This window comes from Theropithecus gelada, unplaced genomic scaffold (assembly GCF_003255815.1).
Source record: "Theropithecus gelada isolate Dixy unplaced genomic scaffold, Tgel_1.0 HiC_scaffold_58, whole genome shotgun sequence".
Taxonomy (NCBI): domain Eukaryota; kingdom Metazoa; phylum Chordata; class Mammalia; order Primates; family Cercopithecidae; genus Theropithecus; species Theropithecus gelada.
In genome coordinates, this window is record NW_020262436.1 from 8,313 (window position 1) to 17,706 (window position 9,394).

Below are 9,394 nucleotides of genomic sequence, written 5' to 3' on the forward strand. Positions count from 1 at the left end.
CCAGCCTGGGCAACAGGGTGAAAACCTGTCTTTATTTAAAAAAAAAAAAAAAAAAAAAGGCTGGGCACGGTGGCTCACGCCTGTAATCCCAACACTTTGGGAGGCCGAGGCAGGTGGATCACGAGGTCAGGAGATCGAGACCATCCTGGCTAACATGGTGGAACCCCGTCTCTACTAAAAATACAAAAAATTAGCCAGGCGTGGTGGTGGGCGCCTGTAGTCCCTGCTACTAGGGAGGCTGAGGCAGGAGAATCGCTTAAACCCAGGGGGCAGAGGTTGCGGCCAGCCGAGATTGCGATCGGGCCATTGCACTCCAGCATGGGCAACAAGAGTGAAACTCCGTCTCTAAGTAAATAAGAGGTTACTTTTGTAGCGATAGGACAATAGCTGGAAAATAAAAACAAGGGCTTAGTATTTTTGAGGGAAGTGTGGGAGGGAAGTAAGTGTCCAGGGAAGGAAGCTGGGTGTCCCTTAAGGTGAGGTCTTGGAAGTGAACCAGTGGGAGGTTTGGGGAAACAGGTTTGTAATGGAATTGGGCTTCCCCAGGGCTGCTTTTAGGAAGCTGCTAGGACCAACGGATCATGGCATAAACTGGTAAAGAAGGAACTGAGTCGGATAGGAAGGCGGGTGTGGGAGTAGAGGCCTGTTTAAAGGCCAACTTCAAAGGGAGAGGGGACGCTGGTGAGGTGGCGATTTGTAACTGGGATCACTCAGTGGCATTACCAAGTCTGGCAATCCGCCGTGTCCTAAGGCCTGATGGGCGCTGGGATGCATCAGGGGCTGTATAGGGGAGTGTCCTGGGACCACGTGCTTTGAGCTCCCACATTCCCAAGACCGAAGGGGGTCCTCTCATCTTACAGATGACAATGGCGAGGCCCTAGGCTGGGCGTGGTGGCCCACGCCTGTAATCCCAGCACTTTGGGAGGGCAAGGCTGGCGGATCACCTGAGGTCAGGAGTTCGAGACCAGCCTGGCCAACATGGTGAAACCCCATCTCTACTAAAAATACAAAAATTAGCCGGAGGTGATAGTGGGCACCTCTAGTCCCACCTACTGGAGAGGCTGAGGCAGGAGAATCGCTTGAACCCAGGAGGCAAAGGTTGCAGTGAGCTGAGATCGCACCACTGCACTCCAGCCTGGGCAACAGAGAGAGCCTCCGTCTCAAAAACAAAACAAAAAAGAAAAAAAAAGAAAAAGAGAATGGCGAGGCCCAGAGAGACTGAACGTCTCACCCGATGCCACAGAGCTAGCACAGCCCTAATGCAGGCCCCGCGGTGCCTTTCCGACCTCACTGTCCCTCCTGGCATCCGGGTTTTCGCCAGGGACGCCACGAGGGGACGCCACGAGGACGCGCCCCACACTTGAGCGTCTGGGTTCCAGCCTCCACCGCCCCCAACAAATAAAGAAGGGAAAGTCCTGCGGGTGACGGTCCCGGGGAGCGCCGCGGCTCTACATCAACCTGTGGCGGCCGCCGACTCATTTGGGGCCACGCTGGTTGCATTCGTCACGCCTGGACGCCTCTCAAACCCGCGGCCTGCCAAGCAGTCCCACACGGGCAACCCCGAAGACGCGAGCGCGTCTGTGGCTCTCGAAAACCAGGCCCGGAGCCCCCACGAGGGCAGGCAGGGAACTGGCGACTGACGGGGCGGACGGCTGGGGGTTATAGCCCCCTTGCGACTCTGGAAGAGGCCGGCCGCAGCCGCCGAACTCCAGCTCTGCGCCTGCCCAGGCGGCCTCGCGCTCAGGGGCGTGGCGCGAGCGGGTCGCGAGTGGGGCGGGGCTCACAGGGCTGGAGCGACGGAGCGGAGCGGCGGGTGGCGCGAAGGGGCGTGGCGCCAGTGGGCGTGGCGCGGCGTAGTGCGAAGAGACGTGGTGCGCACGCGCGTGAGAGCAGTCGCGGGTGGGTGGTGTCGAGGACTGTTGAGTCAGGGCGGTTCGCGGGTGCTGTCAGAGCTGGGCGGGGAACCCTAGGCGGGGCAGCCGGGTCGTAGAGGCGGGGGCCAGTCGCGGTCGGTGGAGAGGGATGAGGATGTAGGAGGGGCGGACGTGGCGGAAGCCGCGGGGACTGCGGGGGCGGAGTGCCTCTGGGGAGCCAGGGAGGCCTTTCCAGAGGCTCCTGGGGGAAGAAGAGGCGAAGCGAGAGTACCCGGGGAACCCCCACTCCACCCCCAGCCGGAGACTGGGTTGTGCCTGCACAGACCAGAGCCCACAGTGCGAGTTGCTATAGGCCACCAGCCAGGGTGGCCAACTCCTCCCGGTTTGCCCGGGATGTTCTGGTTTTGGGACCAAAGCATCCCAGGCCTCCAGCCCACTGCAGTGACCGAATTCTCCGCCCCCTGCCTGTCTTCTCCCGCAGCTTCCCTAGATTAGGCTTGGGAGGCAAGAGGAGGCCTCCTGACCTTTCACACTGCCTTTTTAATATTAAGATGAAGGCACACTCCACAACTTACTTCCGGCCAGGCCCAGACATGTCCGTCCTTGTAAGATAAAAGCTTCCGTGGGAGCCTTCCTTCCTAATCAAGGTAGGTAGACTACAGGAAGGTACATCTTGTTTTATATTTTGTCCTGTAGAAGTCAGATTTCAGCCCAGTTGTGTGGGAGTGAGGATGAGCCTATGCTCATATCAGAGCTTTGAGTACAGAGACATTTGATCTGGAATTTCAACCAGCCTCTTCAACCCCAGAATTCAGAGGTTCAATCAGAACAGACATTAGCTTAAGTTTTCCCATCAGCTGTCTATCATTAAACTGGCAAAATCTAGATAATTAGGAAATATGACAGAGATGATCCAGACAGAGATGTTCAATTTTTTCCTTGTCTAATTCAAAAAGCCTCGTGGCGGAACATCTGACCCATTCAAGAGGAAGGATGAAAGCTCTACATAGGAACACGATGTGAATGGAAGAAACCTGTCATTGTGAGTCTGGCTTTTGATTAGTCATCTGATGTCTTCCCTAATGTGACATGACTTTGAGGCCGTAAACTTCAGTGGCTAAGCTGTAGCTTCTCAGCCTGCAGTTAAATTGCAGAAATGATAGGGCTTACATTAGTTTTGTTTTTATTTGATGTTGAAGATCTTTGAGTCACATTAGAAACGATGAGTATTTTTCATGTGGCACTAATGAGTCAATTCATAATATTATTTTTTGAGACAAAGTCTCTGTTGCCCAGGCTGGAGTGCAGTGGCACGATCACGGCCCACTGCAGCCTCGACCTCCTGGGCGCAGATGATCCTCCAACCTTAGCCTTCCAAGTAGTTGGGACTACAAGTGCACACCACCATGCCCGGCTAATTTTTTTGTAGATATGGGATTTTGCCATGATGCCCAGGCTGATCTCAAACTCCTAGGCTCAAGTAATCCTTCTGCGTTGGCCTCCCAAAGTGCTGGGATTATAAGCATGAGCCACCGTGCCAGGCTAATACTATTATTCCCTGAACGAAGGAAATTGGGTGTGAGGTCCTGCTCCTATGGTCACCATGAGGTTTTTTTTGTTTGTTTTGGACTCTTGCCCAGGCTGGAGTGCAGTGGCACGATCATGGCTCACTGCAACCTCAGCCTCCCTGGTAGCTAGGACCACAGGTGTGCACCACTATGCCCAGGGAATTTTTAAATTTTTTGTAGAGACAGGGTCTCACCATGTTGCCCAAGCTGTTCTCAAACTGTTGGCCTCAAGCAGTCCTTCTATCCCAAAGTGCTGAAATTACAGGCATGAGCCACCACGCCTGGCCACCACTCGTTTTTGTAATGGGAGCGGGTTCCATATGAGATGGAGGAATGGATGTCCTGATTTTCTTTTTAATTTCTTAGATCCCCAAGAAATTGATTGGACGTGAGGAAACCACTCTAAGTGTGACCACTCTAAAGCATTAGCAATCAGTCATTTCATTCTAGGGATAAATCAGAGCTGTATATGGAGGATAGGTAAAGTGCCCAATATGGATGTGTATTTTTATATTTGACTACTTATGTTTTTTTGTTAGATGCAAATAGTACGGCACTCCGAACAGACACTAAAAACAGCTCTCATCTCAAAGAACCCAGTGCTGGTGTCACAGTATGAGAAATTAGATGCTGGGGAACAGCGTTTAATGAATGAAGCCTTCCAGCCAGCCAGTGATCTCTTTGGGCCGATTACCTTGCATTCTCCAGATTGGATCACCTCCCACCCTGAGGCCCCCCAAGACTTTGAACAGTTCTTCAGTGATCCTTAGAGAAAGACACCCTCTCCAGACAAACGCAGCATTTATATACAGTCCATTGGTAAATACTGGTTGGTTCGGTTTTGCAATGGCGCTGTTGTCAGGAATAGTCCAGGCTATTGGTCTGATTCAGATGGGCTGTTTTGGGATCATTTTTGATATTCATTGCAACGGTACAAGTTTTGTAGCCAAACTGACCTAGAACATTTTGTTTCTTTTTAATTCATAGCAACACCAATGAATGATAAAGGTGTATTGAAAATTTAGAGTTGGTTTTGTTTCTAATTTGAATCCTCTTACTCATAGACTGGGTAAACACTGAATAATCATCTTAAAGTCTGTTTTTAAATGTTCTTCCATATTATAGGCTCTCTAGGAAACACCAGACTTATCAGTGAAGAATATATTAAATGGCTTACGGGCTACTGTAAAGCATATTCCTATGGCTTGAGAGTAAAACTCCTAGAACCAGTTCCTGTTTCTGCAACAAGGTGTTCCTTTAGAGTCAAGGAGAACACACAAAACCTACAAATTCATGTGGGTGAATTACACAACTTTGCACTTTAAACCGAGTAAAGGAAGCATATGTATATAATATACACTCATACATTTATGTATTTTTAAATAGGGGACATCCTGAAGTTCTTGAAAAAGAAGAAACCTGAAAATGCCTTCTGTATTGTGGAAATAACAATGATTGATCTTTACCCAAGAGACTCGTGGAATTTTGTCTCTGGACAGGCCTCTGACAGATGGTATTCCTTTTTTTTGGCATTGTTAGAAGCTTCTTCAACTTGAGAATATTTGAAGATGTTAAAAGAAGGGAAAAAATTCCAACCAAGAACCGTATTGATATTTAAAACTGTATAGTATTTTCAGTTGAGACATTATGCCATAATGGGAAGCGTGCTGTTGGTAGATTCTGATAATCTAGGTTCGGGTTGGCCACTCACTACATACATGACCTTAAAGGTAACAATACTCACATCATGGAGTGATTTGGAGATAATTTACATAAAAGTGCCTATACATAAAAAGTGTGTATAAACCTGGACAACATAGACCACATGTCTACAAAAAAATTAAATTAGCTGGGCATGGTGGCACATACCTGTAGTCCTAGCTACTCAGGAGGCTGAGGTGAGAGGATTACTTGAGCCCAGGAGGTTGAAACTGCAGTGAGCTGTGATCACCCCACTGTATTCCAGCCTGGGCAATAAAGTGAGACCCTGTCTCAAAAAAAAATGCATATATAGGCCTGGCACATATATAGGCATTCGGCATAACAGCTAGAAAATGTCAGTAATTTAGTAGCAAGGTGAATTAAAGCAATTACAGTTTGAACTCTCATTAATGGATGTGAAAATCTTGCTAATTGTTTTTCAATTCTTTTCATAGTCATCTTGCACAGATAGAATAGCCATAGACTAAGTGTATGCTTCTTTCTCATCCTATGACATTGTTTTTTGTTTTTTAATTTAAAAAGTCAAAACTTCCATCTTTGATTTGAGATACATAATAAACCTTGACTCATTAGGAACTCTGCATGGTAATATTGGGGATGGGAAAGGTTCTGGAAACAGGTCTTTTTTTTTTTTTTTTTTTTTGTCATCTCTCTACTTCTCTCCTCCCCTTCATTTTTGCTCTTACCTCTCTAACTTCATCCCCAAGAATCCAAGACAGACTTGAAAGGGAAAAGGCCCCCCAAGGGGAGTGGTTCATTAGTGTTCTGGGGATGGGGAGTAAGTACAGGGACTGTCCTGAGAGTTTATGGTCGGTCTGGATGTTACATGAGCCTTAGGATTTGTATGGGGTCGTAAGCTTTTTGGGACAAATGTTTCTACTAGAGGTGGGGGCTGTAGGGTTATAGAGCCTCTTCCCACCTATTTCTTTATTCTTTATTCTCCATTTATGTGAGATTCTTGTAGCCTGCCATGACCCTACCAACATGCACTCTTGGAGACGTGGGTCACTACTCTGTTACTGACTTTGGTGGTGTGAGGTAGCTTTTTATCATAAGTTTTCTCTTTTATTACTAACCTGATAGAGATGGAAATATTGAAAAATAATTTCATCTACCTTTTATTTTTCTTTTGAGACAGGGGCTCCCTCTGTCACCGAGGCTGGAGTGCAGTGGTGTGATCATGGCTCACTGCAACCTCAACCTCCTGGGCTGAAGGGATCCTCCTGTCTCAGACTCCCGAGTAGCTGGGACCACAGGACCACCACACCCAGCTATTGTATTTTATTTTTTTTGTCAAGGTAGGTTCTCCCTGTGTTGCCCAAGCTCATCTCAAACTCCTGGGCTCAAGCAGTCCTCCTGCCTCAGCCTCCCAAAGTGCTTTGATTAAAGGTATGAGTCACCACACCCAGCTAAAAAAATAATTTTAAAACCATATCTTCATTTATCTAGATATTGCTAGCTAATTTATCTTACATATTTGAGGAGGTCAGGAAACATTTCTCCAAACTGTTTTAATTCTTTTTTTGTAAGTTTCTTAAATATTACATGACATGAAAGATTGACATAGGAAAGTAGCAGGATTAGACAGTGACAATATCTTAACACAGTGGTCTTGTTTTCTCCAAGTTTACAAAGTTTCATATTTTTAAATTGAGAAGCACTGACTATGAAAGAAAATAATCTTCTGTTTGTAGGATTATTGGAAGAAAGAAGTGTCCTTGCTGAAAGTATTACTGTAGTGAAATATGCTCACACTTGATTGGCCAGAGGGGGTTACTTGTGATACATGAATAGATTTAGTGTTTTCTTAACTTCCAGAATGCTGTTTACCCTAATTTTCGAATATCAGTCCACATTTTCTGGGTAAAGGGAGGTGAGGAAGTTGTTTTTGAATCAAATTAGATTGAACAAACCCACTATGGGTTTATTTTCTTTCAAAATTTATTACTTTAAAATAAAAACTGAACAAGAGACATAAATAAAAGTGATCATGTAAACAAGTCGAATTATGAAGCAGTACCCTGTAGAGTGAGTTATGTAGCAAACCGTGTTCTCTGTGCTTGCAGAGATGGTTGATATAACTCTAAATGTAACACAGGAAGTCAGTTACAAGGGTATTTATTCTGGTCACCAGACACTAGAGACATAATAGAATTGGGCTGTTCTTTAAAAAGGAGGTGGGGGTGGGGCAGGGGAAGGGGTTATTCTGTCTAAAGCCGTGGTTTAAAGCATGGTCTTGAAGACATCAGGGCAGTTGTCTTCAGTCAGTGCTGCGTGAGGGAAGGCCAGCAACCCCTCCAGACACACGTGTAACAGATCTGTTTAGTGTGTCCTTAAAGAGTGAAATGACTGCCTATTGTTCATGTGATTTTCTTTTTTCTTTTCTTTTTTTTTTTTGAGACAGAGTCTTGCTGTGTTGCCAGGCTAGAGTGCAATGGTGCGATCTCAGCTCACTGCAACTCCGCCTCCTGGGTTCAAGCCATTTTCCCGCCTCAGCCTCCTGAGTAGCTGGGATTATAGGCACCTACCATCATGCCCGGCTAATTTTTGTATTTTTGTAGAGACAGGGTTTCACCACCATGTTAGGCTGGTCTTGAACTCCTGACCTGAGGTGATCCACCTGCCTCAGCCTCCCGAAGTCCTGGGATTACAAGCGTCAGCCACCAAGCCTGACCCATGTGATTATTTTTTATGATTCCTTTTTGAGTACTTGATTTGGAGTACTTACTACTTTCAGAAAAAGACTTCTTTTGTGGGAAAAGACTCTCTGAAACTTCACTTTCTCAAGTATTTGACCTCAAGTCCATTAAGTTTTACAGGACAAGGCAAAGTGGATAGCCGCAAAAGATTTTGATAGGGAAATCTGGGACCAAAATCTTCCTTTTTGGTGGCAAACCATAAGTGTATCAGATGATGGGGACACAGTGACACAGAGGTGTACTCACTGGCCAGATGGGCCAGCAGGCTCTTCTTTCTTTGATCTTTTCTTTGGTCTTTCCTCAGGGACCTTACTCTCATTCTGTTGCTGCTTGTCCTCTTTTTGTAGGTGTGGGGATGTTCAGCTTTGCCAGGTATGGCAGTGATTTTTATAGCATGCGCCATGAAGGCAAAGTGAAGAAGCTCAAGAAAACATCTTCAAGTGACTATTCAATTTTCGACAACTGTTATATTCCAGAAATAACTAGTGTTTTACTACTTCGATCCTGTAAGGTAAGTTACTAAAAAAATCCGACAGGATGGTTTTTTAAAAGAGAATCTTAGTTGCATAAATTGTATATTGTCAGTCTTTAAGGTAATATTATAAATGACTTTGTATCGTTTGTATAATTTTGGTGCATAGTGCTTGACTGAAATGATCAATAAAACAAGGTAAATGGATACCTTCATATTGAAATTTACGGTATCAGTGCCAGTTTTTTGTACTAGTTACACGCAGCCTTGGCTGTACCCATGTGTTCTCTATTAGTGTAATTCCTGAATTCTGGTGTGAATGGGTAACCTACTTGTTCAAGCTACTGTGGTCATTGGGCAAAGCTGCCTTCCCCAGGCCTTTGGAGGACCTCTGCTCTGGCTTCTCTGGGAGCATGGGCCTTCCTGCCCTGGGCTCCAGGCTATCCTCGACTATAGTTATCCTGGCAGTTCCTAATCTCCCCAACTATTTGTTGGAGTTTGAGAGCTACGCCTCTTAGAACTACATTCTCTAAGTGTGTTCCATGGGTCCCCTGTGTCATTGCCACCTGATGTTCTCATTAGCATGCACATCAAGCCCCCTTTCTCCCAGACCTACTGAAATCAGCATCTCTGGGGGAAGGGCCCCAGAATCTGAATTACAACGAGTACCCTAGTCTAGATTAAGGGTTCTCAACCAGGGGTGATTTTGCCATCCAGGGAATATTAGCAATGTCTGGAGACATTTTTGATTTTCACGATCAGGGAGGGAGTTCTGTTGGCATCTAGTGGGTAGAGCCAGGGATGCTGCAAAGTATCGTGCAGGGCACAGGACAGCCTCCCACAACCTGGTATTGTCAGTCCAACATGTCAGCGGTGTTGAGGTTGAGGAAGTCTATAGCAGAAAGGCAGTAAGACATTTGGGGAGATGAGGGATTATTAAGTCTTTGAAGGTCTGGACGGGGTGAAGTTTTGGTGATAATACTAAGGGAGTTGATTCCTATGTTTCTTGGAGAAGCAAGAAAAAGAAGAGACGTGTAGCTTAATGTGATGGTGGTCTTA

The 9,394-nt window shown here is 46.2% G+C and overlaps 1 pseudogene across 1 annotated transcript; it reads left to right on the plus strand.

Annotated features, from left to right (window-relative positions):
* The first annotated feature begins 1,718 nt into the window (after nucleotides 1-1,718).
* Nucleotides 1,719-8,374, plus strand: LOC112617891 (annotated as a pseudogene). Its single transcript, XR_003117981.1, has 5 exons — nucleotides 1,719-2,521; nucleotides 3,982-4,261; nucleotides 4,568-4,741; nucleotides 4,829-4,955; nucleotides 8,211-8,374. The product of XR_003117981.1 is annotated as an archaemetzincin-2-like (transcript).
* Nucleotides 8,375-9,394: the final 1,020 nt, after the last annotated feature.